This window comes from Schistocerca cancellata, chromosome 2, assembly GCF_023864275.1.
Source record: "Schistocerca cancellata isolate TAMUIC-IGC-003103 chromosome 2, iqSchCanc2.1, whole genome shotgun sequence".
Lineage (NCBI taxonomy): Eukaryota > Metazoa > Arthropoda > Insecta > Orthoptera > Acrididae > Schistocerca > Schistocerca cancellata.
The window spans coordinates 499327997-499350824 of NC_064627.1; the positions used below are offsets into that span (position 1 = coordinate 499327997).

The 22828-nt window shown below is 41.5% G+C and overlaps 1 protein-coding gene across 2 annotated transcripts in view; it reads left to right on the forward strand.

Annotated features, from left to right (window-relative positions):
• Window positions 1-207: 207 nt before the first annotated feature.
• The window catches only part of LOC126162042 (CCAAT/enhancer-binding protein zeta), a 222087-nt gene continuing 199466 nt past the window's right edge, over window positions 208-22828 (forward strand). The window contains exon 1 of one of the 2 annotated variants that reach the window (XM_049918275.1): window positions 208-320. The gene's annotated coding sequence lies outside the window, so the exon portion shown is untranslated. The remainder of the gene's footprint in view (window positions 321-22828) is intronic. The other variant, XM_049918274.1, reaches the window with a different exon arrangement.

Below are 22828 nucleotides of genomic sequence, written 5' to 3' on the forward strand. Positions count from 1 at the left end.
GTCAGATGCAACAGTTCATCAGAAGGTCTGGTTAGCATCTTGATTAACGTTCAGGCGTGCATTTTTCGCTGTTTTTCCACAGTTTTGTCAAAGCCCTGCAATTTTAACGACACTCTGACGAAGAGACATCTATCGGTCCCTTCGGTAGACCAGGGTACAAAGCCTGTCTGTCTTGAAGTGCTAATACGTTTTGGAGTCTCTACTAATTTAAGATCTTTGAGTAGTTTACATCAAGAAGTTGGAAACACATGTGGGGTTGTTTATGTTTTTATTTCATATGAAATCAGAAAGAAGAGGAGTTAAATAAAAAGTTTTTGCAAGTATTATTTGAATTTGCGATTATGTATTAATCTCACATTGTTTGTACCTGTAGTGAACTATGTTTCCTGAAATGTGTTAATTAGTTTTAATGGCATCAACTTTTAAAATAGCAAAACATGGTTTTTACGGTCACGAAATACTAACCAGTGATTTATACGGTTTATGTGAATCATCAGATGTGTGTCACCCTTTTACATACATGTGTCACGTAATAACTCCTTATCATATATACATGCAGTTTGAAGTGTGACATCTATTTATAAGTTTGCGGGATAGTAGAGACCTATAGTGACACCAGCACTTATATTATTTTGCAAACTTTGCCTCGTCCACCTTCTTGACATTTGACATAGAACATCATTTAAGATGCGACAGCTGAAGAAACAGTGTTGTTGACAGTGGCTGGACAGAACATACTGATGGCCACTTAGCCTTCAGAGTTCTACCAATTTGTAACTAGGAAGTCATGCAAACAACAAATATTGGACAAATAGTACACACAGGTACACCAAGCACAAAAGCATATCCTGTGTCAGCTATCAGATATATGTAGGATAAGAACAGTTGCCATCAGGGAAAGTCTAAAATAGTAGAGTAGAAATCTCTGATTTGCTGATCGTATTTGACTATAGTAATAGGTACACCATAATTTCCACGCAGATATGATTGGAGAATAAATCAAAACCAGACATTTGTTTAACTCTTCCTAGATACTCTTTGTACAGTGTATATAAGATAACCAATCTTTACAGCTCACATACATGATATTGCATTGATTACTTTGTCATGTTCATGGTTTATGTGTCAACTGCTAAGGCCGCTACAGCTGCTTCTCCATTTTTGAAATTGGGAGCACCGGGAATGGAGGTTCTGCCAGCCTGTGTGACAACTGTTGTTTCACTCTATTTTCAATGTGTGTCCACCCCTCTGGAGAACCTTGTAGGGCCTTGTGTATATTGGCTGCAAGTGAGGTCGTACACAATCACCTCTAGCCAGATTTGTGATATCAACTCTTTAAGTACAAAGACTTTTTGTCCCCTTAGTTCTGTGACTCAGTGGGACATACTTGTGCCATCCTATTCTGTAGCAGTTGATTGAACTCCGTCATGGCCTTCAGGGTTGGAAGGTGCTGTGGCTTAGTGGAGACAAACATGGTGGGAAGTCGCAGTAGTTCTCGAATCACTAGCCATGCTGTTGAGCAATGCAGGTCCTCTTGTACTGCTGTCTGTAGCCCTAACAGCATTAATGGTAGTGAATTGGTTTACTGGCTGTCATTACACATTAGAGCTATTTTGATGGATTTGTGGTACCTTTCTACCATCCTGATATTCATGGGATAGTGGCCAGTGGTTCTGAGGTGGTTTCAGCTACATTGGTGTTGAAGTTTGTGGAATAACTGAGACTGTAATTGCCTCCTGCTTTCAGTTGTTATTGTTTGAAAAACTGCAAATCTTGAAATCCAGCTAATGATAAAGACTCTGGATACTGCCTTGCCCAAATTGTCTGTGATGGTAATTGCATCTGGCCATCACTATTGCAGCAAGTGCCTATGTTGGCTCAAGATTGGTAGGGGCTCTACCAGCTCCACAGACAAACGTGTTTAAAATAAGCTGTTGATGTTTCTATGATGTCTAATGGCCAAGACACAAGGGAATTAAAGACATTAGCTGCCATTCGGCATTCATTTATATCATTGGGGTACAAGTTGAAAATTGGTACCAGACTGGGATTCGAATCCAGGTCTCCTGCTTACTAGGTGGATACAATGACCACTATGCCATTGGGACACAGTGGGCACCACAACCGCACAGACTATTGTAGCCAGAAGGTACTTTGTGTTTGCATGTTCTCATTGCTGTTGATGACAATGTTTGTTCTGGGAAGTCTTATGAAATATGTGAAAAGAAAGGCCTCCATGCAGTGGAACCACCTCCACTAGCGGCACAAGCCACGTGTTGTTGAGATTAGTTGAGAGGTGGAACTTACAGAGAAAGTCAGCACCTAGAATTAGCTCCATGATGTCAGTGAATGTATGAAGTGTCACGAAAATATCTTGTGCATACTGAGGTCCAGTACCATGTACTTCCTTCCATATATGTGAATAGATGAGTTGTTAGGTGCTGTCATTATGTGTGCTGTCAGTGTATTCTCTGCCTATGCCTATGTTAAGGCAATACAGTGAGGTCTGACCCTGTGTCCACCAGGAATTTGCTTAGAAGAACTTGATATGTTGTCAGCCACAAAAAAATTGGTGTGTGACACTGACTAACTGTGAATTGTTTGCCATATGCAGTTATGTGGCTGATGGGGTAGCTGTGTCTTCTGCCAAGACGGCTTGGGTATAGGTGAGTGGCTGTTGTGAAGGATGTTTCGTGGACATATTCATGCATGGTCCAACCAGTTGCACTCTGCGGCCGTATGTATGAACGAATGTCTCCTTTAAAACTGTCATGATAGTCACGCCCCCCCCCCCCCCCAGAAGGGGGTTATAATGAAGGGCAGAGACAACTACTTTGGTGCTGGTGATTGTCAAAGGCATACATTAATGGCCATCTGTGGCATATGAATGCCGAAAAGGTGCTACACTTTTTTTTCTGATCATAGCAGACCAATTATTAAATTCTTCTGGTTCCTTGTCATTGTGATTCTGTGGTGAAGATTTGCCACACCACCTGCAGGGTGCTCTTGGTGTTGCTTCTTGCAACTGTTTTTATTTGGAGCTGCTAACAGTACATTCAGCTCATGCATGCTGGTTGTCTGTTGATCCTGTGTTGCTGTGTGTGCTTCTGTAGGCGTGTGTGTTCTTGGCCCGGTGGGCTGATGCTTCTTAATCATGGGCATTATGGGTCTGCTTGCTATGTTGCCATTTGCTGCTGCACTGGAAACACTGTTTTACAGGGTGTTTGCAATGGCATCAGCATTATCTTCCAGCATGCTTAAAGGTGTGTGCTGCAAAAACTGCCTGTATGCTACTCGGTAGGTGTTTAAGCCACAATGTGCAAATAGAATATTCTAGTAACAACTAGGTGCCAGGCAGTGACTTAAGGTCAATCAAAAACTGTTTGGGGAACCTGTCTCTCCCCCCCCCCCCCCCCCCCCCTCAATTGTTCTTCACCTAGTAACTTTTGAAGACACAGTTCAGCTGACTGTGAAATTTGATAATATACAATCATTTAATGTTATGTAGCACTGAGTTTGTAACACCTCTTCATCGTGCGACAATTTAAGTTTCATTTAATACCCAACCAAAAAGCTTAGGCTGTTTTTTAAAAAAAATGTATAAAACTGCGAAACCTCTCATGCATTGGCCTTATCATTGGTTGAAGTAAAATTATTGCCACTCTCTTATCAGAATGTAAAGAATATACACTCCATTAAAATGTGCCACACCAAACTGCACATGAAACAGACTGTAGACAGTAGAAAGCCATATGTAGGGGGAATTGTCTGAGCTAGAGAAATGTGACTGCATTGTGTGTCTCCGACTGGAATAAGAAATGCCCTGCCAAGATAATTAATATTGCCATCCACAGCTTCTTGTCTTTCACCTAATCTATTTTTTCTTCCACTAGTGTTTGACCTTCAGGTTCAATAATTATACAGCAGCCCACAAGGTAATTGTTCGATGTGCAGCTGTATCACTCTTGTAGGCTCTCTCTCAGGTGCTGCACCAACTTGATTGTATCCTTTTATTTCTGCGTTGGCTTAAACCCAGCGGAAAGCAACCTTATTCACTTGATACTGTAGTGGGAGAATGAAATCTTGTGTGTTATGAACAATTTTTTGGGCAGGGACATTTGCTGAAGTAAATTGGATACAATGAGAAACTTTTTCCTTTGGTCACAACTTCACTGCTCCAGTGCTCTGAGAGCTGCTTGGAACTTGGCATTTTAGGTGCGGAAGTATGTCACTAGTTGATTGCAAAGAGACTTTTTGTGTTTTGATCTTCACACATTATGTTGTTCATTTAAAACTTTATGATTCAAGGATCTTGAAATCAAACTGAAGTATTTTTTTTAAATAAGCCAAATTTAAACAATTATATGCTTCAGAGGAAACTTAAGTATGAGATTTATTATTAGCTTGATATAGAATATTTGCTACACTCATTTTTAAACGACAACTCTTTGTATAAATTCCAAAAGATCTTGTTTCTCATGGATGACTACCAGGGTTGCCACAAATTCTGGAAATAAGAGAAATCAGGGAATTTCAGACATGTCAGGGAAATTTGAGAAAAACACTGCAAAAATCTCCTTTCTCAGTAGATGAAATGGTTGTTTACTGAGATGTCATGCACCATTGCAGGCTTGGCACAGCTGAGTATGTGCGCTGCTTACCTAATCCCTCATTCTTACTGCTTCTCCCCTTCCTACCATTCCCCTCAGTTTACAATCAGTGCTGCCACCATTTCTTGCCAGTAGCCTAGCAGCTGCCGACGAGAGGCAGCGAGGCGTGGGGAATGGTTTATTTGGATCTGATTGTCAGAGATTGTTGATGCAGCGTCTAGAGACAGTGGCTGTGTGCATGAGTTGTCTGAGTTACTGTGAACGTGTATGTGCTCTCTCTTCCTGACAAAGGCTTGTGCTTTCATTTCCTGACAAAGTGTATGGCCGAAAATTTAGTTGCGAGAGTGTGATTGTCTTTTCTACGTGCCTGTCTGCGGCTCAGTGATCATCTTTACAATGAGTTGCTGCCTATTCTAATTAGTGTTGCTTCTCAGAGTATTTGCACCAAAATATCTGGTCTATGTATTGATCACCGCAGTCTCCTTTCATCAGCATGATGTCTGTGACATATGAGTAACTGGCCACATGAGTGGTCTACCATGACAGGCCAAAACCGCAGGCCATTTCTGCGGGTATCTCTAATGGATTGGGCCTACCGATCTGCAGCACATTGTTTCCCACTAATGTGCAAGCCCTGCCCATTGGATCTAGTCTCACTGATCTGCCTGCAGGCTGGGTTTGTTTGTGTGTGGATAATGCGGTGGATTTTCATAATTTATCGATGGACCCAGAACTGCTGTGCTCCTCGGCAGGCCAGATCCCACGGGTGATGGATTTCAGGAATTGCGACTGTCTCACCACAAGTCCATTGTACAGTGTGGCATTTTATAGACATTTTATTTATTCTAGTACATTTTGGTACTTCGAAAATAGTTTATATATATCAGAAAGTATGGACAAAAAGAAGAAGAAAATTGTGGCAGTCGCTGGTGGTTTGTACTCATATATTTCTCGAAAGAAATATCACACAATACCGGTAAAGTAATAGACATAACACAGTGGCTAATAATTGACAATAATGAACATAGAACCATCATTTTATTGGTGGTCACCTATAGTGTTGGTTTACACAACTCTTCCCTGCCTTATACACTACTTTCAAGAGGCCTAATTTTTTCTGAGGTTATTTCTGAAATCAGTGAATGTATTTTAAGTCTTTCTTGCAACTCCAAGGAAATGTGTGTTTTTGTCACCAATTGTACTTTGTTTTATTGAAATACAATAATAATAATAATAATAATAATATTGGTTTTAATGAAACATGTATACCATTTGGCTTGCTTCTCCATCTAAAAACAATTCATTACAAAAGGTGTGATGTTAGTACTACTTTTTAGATCTCAAAATTTATCAGGGAAAAATGCTAAAACTTGTCTGGAAAGCAAGGAAATATCAGGGGGTTTCACCTGGGGAAACTTGTGGCAACCTGACTACTGAAAGTTACTCCATGGGTGGGAGGGCTTTGATATGTTATGCTTGTGCCTAGAGTATAGAATACATTTAGTTTGTTTGTTACACTAAGAGGATTTAGCACCTAATCTGAAGTGGCAGCTCACAACCCTCGGCATAGTGGAAGGAAATGAGACTAGTCCTAAATGACACTGTGGCCACCCCAATGATCTTAAAGTAGACTGTAACTAAAACTTTTAGGTATAACGGCCTAGATGACCCGTAAATGAAGTTCTCCATCATTTATCTTTTCATTTGCTCTTTTATCTTTGCGCCCACTGCTCAGGGGTCAGTATTCAAAGATTTGAACTGCCATGACCACATCCCAATATGAATGTCTGCCATATAGAGCAGTGACTGAAAGCCACCAAGATGGTTACTGAGCAAGACAAACTAAATGCTACAGCCAGCTTGTTTTGTCTGAACATTCAGACAGCATCCATGAGTGGGTGAATCAAATTACCAACTTCAACAGTCATGTTTCTGAAATATCTATTCCACGGTACAATAGGTCCTAGTTATTTCGAAATCAGATAAACCAAAAATGTTGTTAACCAGAACTAGCTGTTTGGTCCCTGACAAATTACATAAAAAAATCTACCACTTTAAATGAATTTCAAATAATTCATACTAAAAGCTAAAATTTGGTCTCCACTGTACATATTCCATATCTTATTCTTTGTCTAGACCAGATAAGTACGTACATATGTAGTGCTGTGCATTATGGTATTTTCTATTATGCATTTCATGTAATTATTCTTGATAATGTACTTACTGAAATTTCATAGCAGTGGTCAGACCACTTGATTACTGCTCATGTATCATGTCCACAGCATCAGACACAAGGGCGGGGAAAGAGAAGCGTCGGTCAACAGATTGTTCACAGTGAACGACACTCAACAATCCAGAGAGCTCTGTGTGTTTGTTTGCAAACGGTGAATGTGTTTTTCCTTTCGCTCCATCACTTGCAAAAAGCAGCTGGAACAGAACCGAGCTCATAGTCAAACTATCTGACAGATTGAAACTGTGTGCCTGATCGAGACTCAGACTCCTCGGAACCTTTGTTTTTTGCGGGGAATTGGTCCCAAGTTTGAGTCTCCATTTGGCACATCATTTTAATCTACCAGGAAGTTTCATATCAGCACACATTCTGCTGCAGATTGAAAATTGCATTCTGGAGACATCTCCCAGCCTGTGGCTAATCCATGTCTCTGCTATATCCTTTCTTCGAGGATTGCTAATCGTGCAAGTTTCTCAAGATAGCTTCTGTGAAGTTTGGAAGTTAAGGGATGAGGCACTGGCAGAAGTGAAGCTGTGAGGACAAGTTGTGAGTCATGCTTGGGTAGGTCAGCCAGTAGAGCACTTTGCCCATGAAGGGCAAAGGTCCTGAGTTTTAGTGTCAGTCTGGCACACAGTTTTAATCTGCCACTGAGTTTCATATCAGTGACACTCCATTGCAGAGTGAAAATTTCATTCTGGAGCTCATAATTCCCTGATGTTAAAACAAAAGCAGCAAATTCTGCATATGATTGATGGTGGAGAGAAGACTAAAACACAGGGTGCAAAACACTTTCTGATCCTGAAGCATACTCTCTCATCAATAATAAGTCAGCAGATAGAGGCAAATATGGCAAGCTATTCATTTAGCAGCAATAGTGAGCGCATGAGGCCAGCCAAACATGAAGTAGTGGAGGATTGGCTGTTTGAATGGTTCCAACACATGAGCTCAAAGCAAATTCTGTTGTATAGTCCTTTGCTTCAAGGAGAGGCTCATGGGAATTGCCTAGAAGAAGGAAATTTCTAGGTTTTTGTGTTCTGAGGGCTAGCTGTGGCTTTCTCAGAAGAGGCATAAAATCATTGCTGTCAGTGACTGTGGAAAGTGCACAGAGTAAATGAGGAAGATGCCAGTGAGTGAATGTGGGAATTTCAGTCTAAGCTCTGTCATTTGTATCACCGAAGAGATGTGTATAATATGGTCAAAGCTGGTATTTTCTATAACTTGGTTCCTGAAAATAACAATACTTGCCAAGGGCGAAAAATGTCTTGGAGGAGAACACAGCAGCGAGAGACTGATGGTGGTCTTGTAATTCAGATGGTTCTGAGAAGCTCAGACCATTAGTGATTGGAACATACGTTGCTTTAAAAATGTCAACCTATTCAATCTGTCATGCCACTATGAGAATAACAATAAAGCTTGGACAGCCAAATTTCTCTTCTAAAGCCGATTATTGAAGGTTCAACAACAACTGGCTGTGAGGAAAAAATATATTTTGCTAACATCAGTTCGATGATCTGTAATTTGCGAACATTGAAGTTGTCTTCTGAACTGGTAACACCATGAGCCATCTTCAGCCATTGGATCAAGGAATAATCAACTTGGTGAGGTGTAGTTACAGACTCTGACTTATTAAGGCTACCATCAGTGCAATGAAACTACAAGAAACAGTTCCACATTAGAATGTACTGCAAGCTATCCATGATACATCTGTTGGAGGGGATGAAGTTACTACAGACATCATAACTAACTGTTTTAAGAAGGCATGGTCAGCAACTAATATTGCCACTGGAATGTGAAGAGGAAACCAGTGATACAACATGTGAAATTATTCATAATGCGGATACTACTTTGAATTCTGATGCTGCTCTTCTTCAGGCTTACAGCTGGTTGATGCCTTCTTGTACCATCAATATGGAAAAACGGATGCAGGCAGATGGTAACACCTGTGCTGCTGAAGAATCAGTCATCAGTTTTGCTGATGATGCTGAAAAGAATGATAATGCTTTACTGTCATCTTTTGAGGAGGATCATGAAGATACTGTATGAAACTGCCACCCCGCATTGAAGTTACAGCTGCAATTGCTTTTCTTGGAAGATTTGCTACCAATACTGATGTCTCTGTGGCTTTTCAGACTGCTCTGAATGTGGTACCTAAAGAGAGTGTCGTAATATTATGACCAACTGTCTGACAAACAGCAATCAAAGATTTTTTTTCAAAATAATGTGTAGAAATAAAATATTTAATGGATAAGAATTGTTGTGAACAAAAACAGGTTCTGATTAAAACTTGGTGTATTAAAGAACAGTACATTAAAGTGTTTCTTAAGATTATCATTTGTTGTATTATGTGACACACTATTTCTTTGGGTACAGTATGGTTCCACAGTACATATGTAATTGTACTGTTTGATAAAAAAAATAGTGACAAACATTTGACAATATGTACATATACTTTCTCAGTTAAACAAATGCCAGGAATGCTATTATACATATATAACTTTGTTTCTTTTGGTTTTTCTTAGAGGTCAAGGAATAGAGCACCCTCATTTGTTGTTACCCATAACAAGAGAAAAAGTGAACTCAACAATCATATATTTTCATAAAAAAAACTCATTAATTCAGACTTCATGAAACCAAACTGGCTTCTTTTCAGTCATTTTAAATTTGGTTAAATGAGGGTCTACTTCATTCGGGCGAATAGTGAAGATTGTTAGCTAAAGCATAGATCAGGGCAAGTGGCAGTCAGCGATTTGGCAGTATGTCAGTTTCCTATAGTCGCCAGATGATACTGTCACATAATCAATGAAAAGCAAGAAAATGAATTTGTATAATCAAAATAGGAACCATTCTCTTATTTGCTGTTGTTATGAATATTTGACTGTTGTAGTTAGGTTGGGACTTGATAGCTTAAATTGCTATGAGTGAAATGAGCAGCAGTTAAATTCATAATCTAATATTGGTCATCACAGATATTTGAATGCTTTTTATTTTGAGTATGTCACAAATTACAAGATAGTAGTTAGACTGGAATGTGTTAGTTTAGTCATGAATTGGCAAACCCAATGTATGTGAAATTTAAAAAAACCTGATTGTGGTGACAGACTGATCTGTAGCGTAGCCCGAGGATTAAGTTGATTTGGAATACAACAGTTTTACTCGTGAAAATTAAATTGATAATATTTGTTGTCACATATATTTGTTTCTTCTGTATACTCCATAAATTATCGAGGTTGTGATTAGAATATGTCGTAATAGCACAGCTTGAATTAAATTAATAATCCTAATTGTTAGAATATTTGCGTCTTTCTTCCAAATGTGTTACAGTTTCTGAGCTGTGATACAGTGACATGAGAATGTGATTATATTCCTTCAAAACATGTCATATGTCCACTGCTCTCTTATCAGCTGTGTAGACTCAGCATTAGACAGTCTTTGCATCCCATCATACCTCAAAGTATGCACTTGCAATATTGCTGCATGAAATACATAAGTACTTGACTGGTGCTTATGTAAATGCTTTTACCAGACTGCCTCTCCATTGATGGAGTCATGAGCACCATTCCTCAACTGAGTGGCTCTGTGTAAGTTCAAGAACTGACCAACTGTCAAGATCATGAAAGACTTTCAGATGAAGAGGACCATGTCTTGCAGTATTATCAAGAAGAGATCATGACCGTATTGTTGAATACTGTAAAACATTCCACCTGACCAGTGCAAGTGTGAGAAGGCTTTGTTAGAATATCTGGGAGAGACATAATGTTCCACTTTAATGCTGGAATGTGAAATCAAAGTCCTTAGATTGGTGTAGCAGTTATTTACCACCCTGGCAATACATTTTGCTCAAACTGCCTCGCTGGAATTGCAACTGATGAACTTGCTTCCCATCAGCACCAAACAGTTGCTGGGAGGGGCAAAGGGGACTTGAGTCCAGCCTTTAATGAAATTTGTAACTGTCCATTTGCCATGTGGCAGCTGTATTTGGCTTTGCCTTTGCTATGTATTATTGCACCAGCTCAAACAATATGCTGCAGTAAACATCAAGAATGCCAAGGGTATCTTTCTTGAACTTTGTAACTTACACTACTGGCCATTAAAATTGCTACACCAAGAAGAAATGCAGATGATAAGCGGGTATTCATTGGACAGATATATTATACTAGAACTGACATGTGATTACATTTTCACGCAATTTGGGTGCATAGATTCTGAGAAATCAACACCCAGAACAACCACCTCTGGCCACAATAACAGCCTTGATATGCCTGGGCATTGAGTCAAACAGAGCTTGGACGGCGTGTACAGGTACAGCTGCCCATGCAGCTTCAACATGATACCACAGTTCATCAAGAGTAGTTACTGGCGTATTGTGAGGAGCCGGTTGCTTGGCCACTATTGACCAGACATTTTCAAGTGGTGAGAGATCTGGAGAATGTGCTGGTCAGGGCAGCAGTTGAACGTTTTCTGTATCCAGAAAGGCCAGTACAGGACCTGCAACATGCAGTCGTGCATTATCCTGCTAAAATGTAGGGTCTTGCAGGGATTGAATGAAGGGTAGAGCCACAGGTCATAACACATCTGAAATGTAACGTCCGCTGTTCAAAGTGCCGTCAATGCAAACAAGAGGTCACCGAGACGTGTAACCAATGGCACCCCATACCATCACGCCGGGTGATACGCCAATATGGCGATGATGAATACATGCTTCCAATGTGCGTTCACCGCGATGTCGCCAAACACGGATGCGACCATCATGATACTGTAAACAGAACCTGGATTCATCCAAAAAAATGACGTTTTACCATTCGTGCACCCAGGTTCATCATTGAGTACACCATCGCAGGCGCTCCTGTCTGTGATGCGCGTCAAGGGTAACCGCAGCCACGGCTTCCGAGCTGACAGTCCATGCTACTGCAAACGTCGTCAAACTGTTCGTGCAGATGGTGGTTGTCTTGCAAACGTCCTCATCTGTTGACTCAGGGATTGAGACATGGCTGCACGATTCGTTACAGCCATGTGGATAAGATGCCTGTCATCTCGACTGCTAGTGATACGAGGCCGTTGGGATCCAGCACGGTGTTCCGTATTACCCTCCTGAACCCACCAAATCCATATTCTGCTAACAGTAATTGGATCTCGACCAACGCGAGCAGCAATGTCGCGATACGATAAACTACAATTGCGATAGGCTACAATCCGATCTTGATCAAAGTCGGAAACGTGATGGTACACATTTCTCCTCCTTACTTGAGGCATCACAACAACTTTTCACCAGGCGATGGCAGTCAATTGCTGTTTGTGTATGAGAAATTGGTTGGAAACTTTCCTCATGTCAGCACGTTGTAGGTGTCGCCACTGGCGCCAACCTTGTGTTAATGCTCTGAAAAGCTGATCATTTGCATATCACAGCATCTTCTTCCTGTCAGTTATATTTCGCATCTGTAGCACCTCATCTTTGTGGTGTAGCAATTTTAATGGCCAGTAGTGTAATTTTGGAGACATGCAATTTCTGGGTTCATAGAAGGAAACTGTTTTAATTCTCCCTCTTAAGCCTGGAAAGTACTAAACATGTTTGAGTAGCTTTCATAACGTTGCTCTCACTAACCTGCATCAGGATAACAAACTAACTGACAGCTTCTGATGGCCATGCCAGCTTTGGCGTAGTTGAGTTGTTGTTGCGACAGATGTTTCGTGGAAATCTTTGTGCAATGTGCAGCGAGTTGCAGTCCTTGGCCATGTGTGTGAGCAAACATCTTGTTTTGGAACTTTCACAGTAGTCATGAGAGGGGCTGTGGGGAAGGGATACCTACTTTGGTGTTGGCGACAGTCGCATAGGCAACCATTAGTGGCACTTTGTGACATTTGGGTGTTGGCAATGTGTTACACCTCTTTTGTTTCTTTTTTTTATTAAAAAAAGGGGAGAATTTCCAAAAAACACTGAAGAGCCAAAAAAACTGGCACACCTGCCTAATATTGTGTAGGGATCCCGCAAGACCACAAAAGTGCTGTAACACGATGTGGCATGGACTCGACTAATGTCTGGTGTAGTGCTGGAGGGAACTGACACCGTGAATTCTGCAGGGCTGTCCATAAATCTGTAAGAGTACGAGATGGTGGAGATCTCTTCTGAACAGCACGTTGCAAGGTATCCCAGATATGTTCAATAATGTTCCTGTCTGGGGAGTTTGGTGGCCAGCGGAAGTGTTTAAACTCAGAATAGTGTTCCTGGAGCTGCTCTGTAGCAATTCTGGACATGTGGGGTGTCGCATGTCCTGCTGGAATTCACTAAGTGTGTTGGAATTCACAATGGACATGAATGGATGCAGATGATCAGGCAGGATGCTTATGCATGTGTCACTTGTCAGAGTCATATCTAGACATATTGGGGAGCCATATCACGCCAGCTGCACACACCCAACACCATAACAGAGCCTCCACCAATTTGAACAGTCCCCTGCTGACATGCAGGGAATCGATTCGTGAGGTGGTTTCCATACCTGTACACATCGATCTGCTCAATACAATTTGAAACAAGACTCATACAATCAGTCATCAACAGTCGTATGTCGGTGTTGACGGGTCCAGATGAGACATAAAGCTCTGTGTCATGCAGTCGTCAAGAGTACACAAGTGGGCCTTCGGCTATAAAATCCCATATCAATGATGTTTCGTTGAATGGTTCACATGCTGAAATTTGTTGATAGCTCAACATTGAAATTTGCAGCAATTTGCGAAGGGTTGCACTTCCGTCACATTGAACAATTCTCTTCATTAATCATTAGTCTCATTCCTGATGGATCTTATCCTGGGTGCAGCGATGTCAGATACTTGATGTTTTACCAGATTCCTGATATTCGCGGTTGTTATTGTTGTTGTTGTTGTTGTTGTTGTTGCCTTCAATCCTGAGACTGGTTTGATGCAGCTCTCCATGATACTCTATCCTTTGCAACTTCATCTCCCAGTACCTACTGCAGCCTACATCCTTCTGAATCCGCTTAGTGTCATCTCTTGGTCTCCCTCTACGATTTTTACCCTACACGCTGCCCTCCAATACTAAATTGGTGATCCCTTGATGTCTCAGAACATGTCCTACCAACCGATCCCTTCTTCTAGTCAAGTTGTGCCACAAACATCTCTTCTCCCAAATTCTATTCAATACCTCCTCATTAGTTATGTGATCTACCCATGTAATCATCAGCATTCTTCTGTAGCACCACATTTCGAAAGCTTCTATTCTCTTCTTGTCTAAACTATTTATCATCCACGTTTCACTTCCATACATGGCTACACTCCATACAAATACTTTCAGAAATGACTTCCTGACATTTAAATCTATACTTGATGTTAACAAATTTTTCCTCTTCTGAAACGCTTTCCTTGCCATTGCCAGTCTACATTTTATATCCTCTCTACTTCAACCGTCATCAGTTATTTTGCTCCCCAAATAGCAAAACTCCTTTACTACTTTAAGTGTCTCATTTGCCAATCTAATTTCCTCACTGTCACCCGACTTAATTCGACTACATTCCATTATCCTCGTTTTGCTTATGTTGATGTTCATCTTATACGCTCCTTTCAAGACCTTGTCCATTCAGTTCAACTGCTCTACCAGGTCCTTTGCTGTCTCTGACAGAATTACAATGTCATCGGCGAACCTCAAAGTTTTTATTTCTTCTCTGTGGATTTTAATTCCTACTCCAAATTTTTCTTTTGTTTGCTATACTGCTTGCTCAATATACATATTGAATAACATCGGGGATAGGTTACAACCCTGTCTCACTCCCTTCCCAACCACTACTTCCCTTTCATGTCCCTCGACTCTAATAACTGCCATCTTGTTTCTGTACCAATTGTAAATAGCCTTTCGCTCCCTGTATTTTACCCCTGCCACCTTCAGTATTTGAAAGAGAGTATTCCAGTCAACATTGTCAAAAGCTTTCTTTAAGTCTACAAATGCTAGAAACATGGGTTTGCCTTTCCTTAATCTTTCTTCTAAGATAAGACGTAGGGTCAGTATTGCCTCACGTGTTCCAACATTTCTCCAGAATCGAAACTGATCTTCCCCGAGGTCGGCTTCTATCAGTTTTTCCATTCGTCTGTAAAGAATTTGCATTAGTATTTTGCAGCTGTGACTTATTAAACTGATAGTTTGGTAATTTTCACATCTGTCAACACCTCCTTTCTTTGAGATTGGAATTATTATATTCTTCTTGAAGTCTGAGGGTATTACGCCTGTCTCATACATCTTGCTCACCAGATGGTAGAGTTTTGTCAGGACCAGCTCTCCCAAGGCTGTCAGTAGTTCTCATGGAATTATGTCTACTCCTGGGTCCTTGTTTCGACTCAGGTCTTTCAGTGCTCTGTCAAACTCTTAACGCAGTATCATATCTCCCATTTCATCTTCATCTACATCTTCTTCTATTTCCATAATATTGTCCTCAAGTACATCGCCCTTGTATAGACCCTCTATATACTCCTTCCACCTTTCTGCTTTCCCTTCTTTGCTTAGAACTGGGTTTCCATCAAAGCTCTTGATATTCATGCAAGTGGTTCTCCTTTCTCCAAAGGTCTCTTTAATTTTCCTATCTTACCCCTAGTGAGATAAGCCTCTACATCCTTACATTAGTCCTCTAGCCATCCCTGCTTAGCTATTTTGTGCTTCCTGTCAATCTCATTTTTGAGATGTTTGTATCCCTTTTTGCCTGCTTCGTTTACTGCATTTTTATATTTTCTCCTTTGATCAATTAAATTCAATATTTCTTCTGTTACCCAATGGTTTCTACTAGCCTTGTTTTTATACCTATTTGATTCTGTGCTGCCTTCACTATTTCATCCCTCAAAGCTACCCATTCTTCTTCTACTGTATTTCTTTCCCCCATTCCTGTGAATTGTTCCCTTATGCTCTCCCTGAAACCCTGTACAACCTCTGGTTCTTTCAGTTTATCCAGGTCCCATCTCCTTAAATTCCCACCTTTTAGCAGTTTCTTCAGTTTTAATCTACAGTTCATAACCAATAGATTGTGGTCAGAGTCCACATCTGCCCCTGGAAATGTCTTACAATTTAAAACCTGGTTCCTAAATCTCTGTCTTACCATTATATAATCTATCTGATACCTTTTAGTATCTCCAGGGTTCTTCCACGTATACAACCTTCTTTCATGATTCTTGAACCAAGTGTTAGCTATGATTAAGTTATGATCTGCGCAAAATATTCATGGTAAACTCGTGAAATGGTTGTACAGGAAACTCCCCATTTCATCGCTACTTCAGAGATGCTGTGTCCTACTGCTCGTGTGCTGACTATAACACCATGTCCAAACTCACTTAAATCTTGATAATCTGCCATTGTAACAGCAGTAACCGATCGAACAATTGTGTCAGACACTTGTTGTCTTATATAGGCATTGCTGCTCACAGCACCATATTCTGAGGCCCCTCTATGAGGGGAGTGCCTGTGTTCCCCTGCCAGTGTGCGTAAATTGTAACGTGCAGCATCCTCCACGCTCACCAGCATGCCTGGTATATGTGAAAGAACGACAGATTCAAGAATACAAGACCTTAGATCGACTTACCTACACTGAGGCTTGTCGAAAGTATGACCGGCTCCATCCCATGCCTATAACTTCTACTTTTGCTTCAGTTATGTCCATTCTTCCCTCCTACCCCCTCCTCTTCCCAGCCCTCCCTCATTTGCCCCACACCTTCCACCTTGCCCTCACTCTCCCACTCCTCCTCCCCCTCCCCCTCCCCGTCAGTACCCTTTGGGTGGTGCTCCCCCTCTCCTGCCAGAGAAGCACTCCTTTCTTCAGCAGCCGCTGTTACTGGAGCTCCCTCCCAGCACTCCTCTTCCCGGCAACACCCCCCCCCCCCCCTCCCACGCACCCTGAAAGGCGATCTGCAGCTCCACAGTGGCCGTGCGATCCATGGCCAGTTGGTGCCAAGATTGCCAGGTGTAATTCCGTGACTGACCTCGCTGCAGTCTGCCCTTCTCTTCCTTCACAAGAGAAGAAACAGAAACACAAGAACAAGGGCAAAGCCCCTCCGGTACCCCCTGAGGGGGGCCTTCCCCTCCTCCAGCCAATGAACTAACAGAGTCTGACCCCACCTATATAGACATTACCGCATCTAAGGATGGGTTAATGTCCATCGGTGACGGATGGCAACTCGGCGGCGTGACCGGCTGCGGTCTGTTCACTTTCCATTTGGACTCCAGCTTGACAATCCTCCAGTGTAATTGTAATGGCTATTTGTGTCACCTCCCAGAGTTGCAGCCCCTTCTTTCCTCCTCCTCTGCTGCTTGCATTGCTTTCCAGGAGATCCATTTTATCAATTCTTACTCACCACCCTTCATGGGTTCCACGCTTTCTGTCGAAACCGAATTTGCCCCTTGTGGGCCTCTGGTGGTGTTTGCACCTTGATCCGCATGGACGTTATTAGTAAATGGGAACCCCTCCATGCCACTCTGGAAGCCTTTGCTGTCAGGGTCCATCTGGCTAGTCCAATCACAATCTGTAATCTCTGCCTCCCACCTGACAGGCCGCCCACATCCCTTGCCCTAACCACCCTTCTTCAACAACTCCCTTCTCCTTCCTGCTTCTAGAGGACTTTAATGCCCAAAACCCTCTTTGGCAGGACAGTTGAAGCTGTTCTGGCAGGCTTGACCTCTGTCTTCTAAACACCGGTGCTCCCACACACTTTAGTGTGGCACATGGCACTTTCTCTGCCATTGACCTCTCCATCTACAGTCCCAGCCTTCTTCCCTCCATTCAGAGGGGTGTCCACGATGACTTATGTGACAGCGATTGTTACCCGATTGTTTTGATCTTCCTTCAGTACATCTCGCTCCGTCACCCTCCCAGGTGCACCTTCTCTAAAGCTGATTGGTGTGCCGTCTCCTCTGCTACCATCCCCCCTGTACTACCACACAGTAGTATCGGTGAGTCTACACAGACTTTTACTGCCGCCATTATTTCCGCAGCTGTTTTAGCCATCCCTTCTTCCTTGGGTTCCTCCCATTGGAAGTTGGTCCCTTGGTGGACTCAGGAAATTGCTGCGGTCATAAAAGACCGCCGCTGACCTCTTCAACACTTCAAGTGACACCCTTCTATTGCTCTCCTGCTGGTCTTCAAATGATTCTGCACTCGTGCCCATTACGTAATCAAATTTCAGAAACGGATTTGCTGGGAATGATATGTGGCTGCCATAGTACCGCACACCCCCTCTTCACAACTCTGGGCAAAACTCATGCGAATTTTTGGCCATCGTCCTCCCACCGAGGTTGCAGGAATTGAGGCTGTTTTGGATCCTTGAGTCCCTCAACAGTTTGATATTGACTCAAGGTGGTTTTCGCTGTGACCGCTCTATGGTGGATAACTCAGTCCACCTGGAGCCTGCTATCTGGTCGGCTTTTGCCCATCGGCAACACCTCATTGCAACAGATAAGATTAAATGAAAAACAGTGTGATTTGTCAAAATTTGTCATGAACAGAGCAAGAATTCACAGATATGTTCATCAGATACTGAAATGAAGGTAGTGTGCCTGATGACTAAGATCAGTCTTAAGATTCAGTGACCACCCTTCAAGGATTAGTGAAACAAAATATTACTACTTCACACATAAAAATTATATGTAGTTTGATTGACAAATTAGAAATAGAAATATATTTATACATGTAGAAAATTGAATTAAAATTTCGACTGTGTAAAAAAGGTCTTAGCCTGTTATGAAGTTTGTGGTGACCTGCAGATGAACATGCTAACATATGTTGCACACTTCGATTTCTTGCTGTCGTCCAGGGCTCTTGCAGAGGCAGTGCAAAATGATTCGTAAAGGATTTGATCTTCAAAAAATAGGTTTTAAGAATACTGTGAAAGTCAATAATCTATCTTCTACTATACACACATTATCCAAGGACCTTGATATTACTACAATCACACACCTACATTTTTTCTGTTAACTATTATTTCTGCTTAACAACAGATTCCAGTTTAGTATGAATGCCAACAACAACAATGTGATACATTACTGAGAAGACTGAAACTGAGTGGCATCAGGAATAGGCAAAAAAAAAAAGGGTAGGGTCTATTAATCGTTGGCAGTTCAAATGTAAGGCAAAGACGGTACCTCTTAGGGAAATGGCAGCAAGGGTCAGGAAAGGACACCAGGTGCACTCAGTGTGTGCCTGGTGGGCAGCCATTGAGGGAAAAGGTTGCAACCAGCTGCAGATTGTGGTGCACATTGGAACAAATGATGCCTCTTGTGTGGGCTCCGAAGTCATGCTTGGGTTATGCCAGCAACTGGCAGAGAAGGTTGAGAAGACCAGCATAATGCGTGGAGTTTCAACAAAGCTCACAAATTGCAGCATTGTCCCCAGAACTGATCATTTCTGTGACAAGCTTGTCTGTGATTTCCTGGACTTGCGCCATTGGGTTGAAAACTGTAGGGTCCCCCTAAATAAGTCAGATGGGTACTACACATCAGAGGCTACTTCTCAGGTAGCTGACTGTGTGTGTGTGTGGGGGGGGGGCACATAAGGGTTTTTAGATTAAGCGACTCTCCATCCAATCCAGATACCGGTAGCTGTAGGAAACCCAGAAGTAGCAGTGTAAGTTCGAAAGAACTGCCTCCTGCGGGTGAGGTTATTGAAATCCTAAAGGTAAACTGCCAAAGCATTCGCAACAAAGTGCCAGAGATTGAAGTGCTCAAGAAAAGCAGTGAAGCTCATACAATAGTAGGTATTGAAAGCTGGTTGAAACCTGAACTTGATAGTAGTGAGATTTTGTGGAAAATTTTAGTGTATATCGAAACTATAGGCAAATGGGAAATGGAGATGGTGTATTTTTCACAGTAGACAAGAAACACAAATCCACAGAGATAGAAATTGAAGCTGCATGTGAGATTGTTGGAGGAAGACTCAGTATCAGGAGTGGGCATAAAATGATAATCGGATCCTTCTATTGCCCCCCCAGACTCATCTCCTGAAGTAACTGAAAACCTAAAGAAAACCTCAGTCCACGTGTTTGTAAATTCCACAATCATACTGTAATCATTGACTGGCTGGCTGACAGACTGATTCCATGACACTATGGTGCTCTGAGGACCTTGGCCTCCTCAATCACAGATTTCAAATCGTCTTGATCTTCAGCACGCCTGCGCCACCTCCTCACTCCCACTGCTCTCAGGTCGGCTTCTGCATCTTCCAGCCATCTCACACATGGTTGTCCTCTCCTCCTTCTACCATCATGTGGCTAACAACCCCATATTGGAAAAAAAAAACATCATTGTTCAGCAACCAATTCACTGAGAGAACCAGACTGTAATCACTGGTGGAGACTTAAATCATCCAACAATTAATTGGGAAAATAACAGTTTTGTTAGTGGTGGGCATTATAAGATACCCTGTGAAGCTTTACTAAATGCCTTCTCTGAAAACTACCTAGAACAGATAGCTAGGAATCCCACTCATGATGGGAATATATTGGGTCTGATGGCAACAACTAGACCTGACGTCTTTGAGGATGTCCACAACAAAACTGATATCAGTGACCATAATGCGGTTGTGACAACAATGATTACCAAAGCACAAATGACAACTAAAACAAACAGAGAGATATATATGTTCAGTAAACTAGATAAAAAATCAGTAGTGTCATATCTCAACAAAGAACTTGAAATTTTCAGCACAGATCAACAGCATGTAAAGCAGTGCTTCCCAACCTGGGTGTAATAAAATGAAATTTTCTGAGGGGTACAAACTAAATGATTTGATTCTCTTTCGGTCACAAAACTAAATTATTTTGTAAAGATCATTACTATTATCACAGTTTTTTAAGACTATAATATTGATTATATAATTTATCAGTGATTACTTTTTCTCAATTAGTAGCATTAATGCAGCGGAAATTACAGCAGGAAATGTCCTCTGCAGGTTGTAGGTACTACCTGCAGTAGTCCAGAAATTTCTTCATTACTCACTTCAAAACATATAAATGAATTTATTGACAGCATGACACAGCAGTAACAACATAAGGGCTACTATAATGTATATAATGTATTATTATTATTATTGCTACTCTTAGTGACTGGTGAGAAACAAAGCGTTTCCAGCCTGAAGTCTTCCAATTTCTGCCAGTTCAGAAGTAAAGAACGCCACAATCAAGTGATTTACGAACTATAAGTACAGTGCACACACTTTAACTTGGTTGATTTTAAATGGGGTTGCAGTTTGCAGGTCACAAAGTGCCACAATGCAGAGGAATACTGCAGGAGAAGTGTGTTTTGTAACAAGTGTCTGCTTCAATGTGGATACAGTGAAACTTTGATTTTATGTCCTCCAATTTTACGTTTTTCATGATTCTACACCATAAATTCTTAGTGCCTGTGAAAAACCCATAAGATCAGTGCTAAAAATTCGCTGGTTTTTCATTTCTTCCTAGTAACGTTTACCCTGATTCTAATTTCTTGCTTGACTTCGTCCTGTTGACATATGAAAGACTAAACAAGTTATAAGTGGCTCAAAAGACAGATGATTTGCATCACAGGTGGTGGCAGAATTAAGGGAATATTTTAGGCCATTGTGGAGAGGGGAAATATAAGAGACGAAATGCTAATGTAATCCACAATTGGTGTTTGCCAAACAATTTGCAACCCTTAGCTTTACCAAGCAGCTGTGATACAACTACTGCTAGGTTGCAGCAGTAATGGAAAAGCAAAACAGTCAACACTAAGTGTTCTGGACTGAGCCAATATGTGAAAAGGGGCCCAACCACCACCTTTTCTTTAGCCACTTATAACTCAGTCTCATCTTTTTGCATGTATTTTCAATGTACTGTATTCAACAACATTATCAATCATCAACTTTTTAAATTCAAACATTGAGTCTCAAAGAACATGCTCAGTCATAATCAAGGAAACATCACCCATTTCCTTCTAGTAAACTCTAATTGTCAGGCGACTTGTTAAGTCACCCAATAGTCAGCGCAGCCATCACACCACACTAAACATATAAAAAGAGCTCACCTACTGGATGTGTGGAGAAGGGTAGTGGCTCTTCAGCGATGGTAGTGCAGGTATGGGTGAAAACATTTTGTGAAGTGCTGAAAATATATGAGGGTCATTCCAGAAGAAATGCACACTATTTTTGTAAAAATACAGTTTTCATTCTGCCTGTGTGAAAGTGTGTTGATACATCCTTCCTGCTTGTTTTCAAACTTAGTTCAACCTGTCCCCTTGGATGGTGCCGTCACAGCATGTCTTCAAGATGGCTGCTACACTTGATGCTCGTCAGAAGCAACATGCTGTCATAGAATTCCTGTGCTGTGAAAACAAGACAGTGGGAAACATCCACAATTGGTTGAAAAAGGTGTATGGAGATGCTTCTGTCGATCGCATTACAGTTAGTCGGTGGGCAAGCAGGTTACGTGATGAAAGCAGGCACGGCAATATTGAGGATTGTCTTCGCAGAGAGTTAACGAATTGGTGACTGCTGACAGATGTATTACAGTGAACGAATTGTCACGCTATGTTGGGAAAGGGGAAGGAAGTGTTTGCAGATTACTGAAAGTGTTGGCGTTAAAAAGGTTTGTGCCAGGTGGGTTCCCAAGATGTTGACAGTGGCTCACAAAGAAACAAGAAAAACGGTGTGCAGCAAACTTTTGGAACAGTACGAGAGTGGTGGAGATGAACTTTTTGGAAGAATTGTGACAGGTGATGAAACATGGCTCCATCATTTTTCACCAGAGACGAAGAGGAAATCAATGGAGTGGCATCATGCAAATTCACCCAAGGAAAAAAAAAAAAAAAATCTAAACCACACCTTCTGCTGGAAAAGTTATGGCTATGGTGTTTCTCGATTCCAAAGGACTCTTGCTTGTGGACATCATGCCAAGTGGAACCACCATAAATTTTGATGCATATGTGATGACACTGAAGAAACTTCAAGCTCGACTGAGTCGTGTTCGACCAAATTGGCAAAAGCAGGATGTTTTGCTGTTG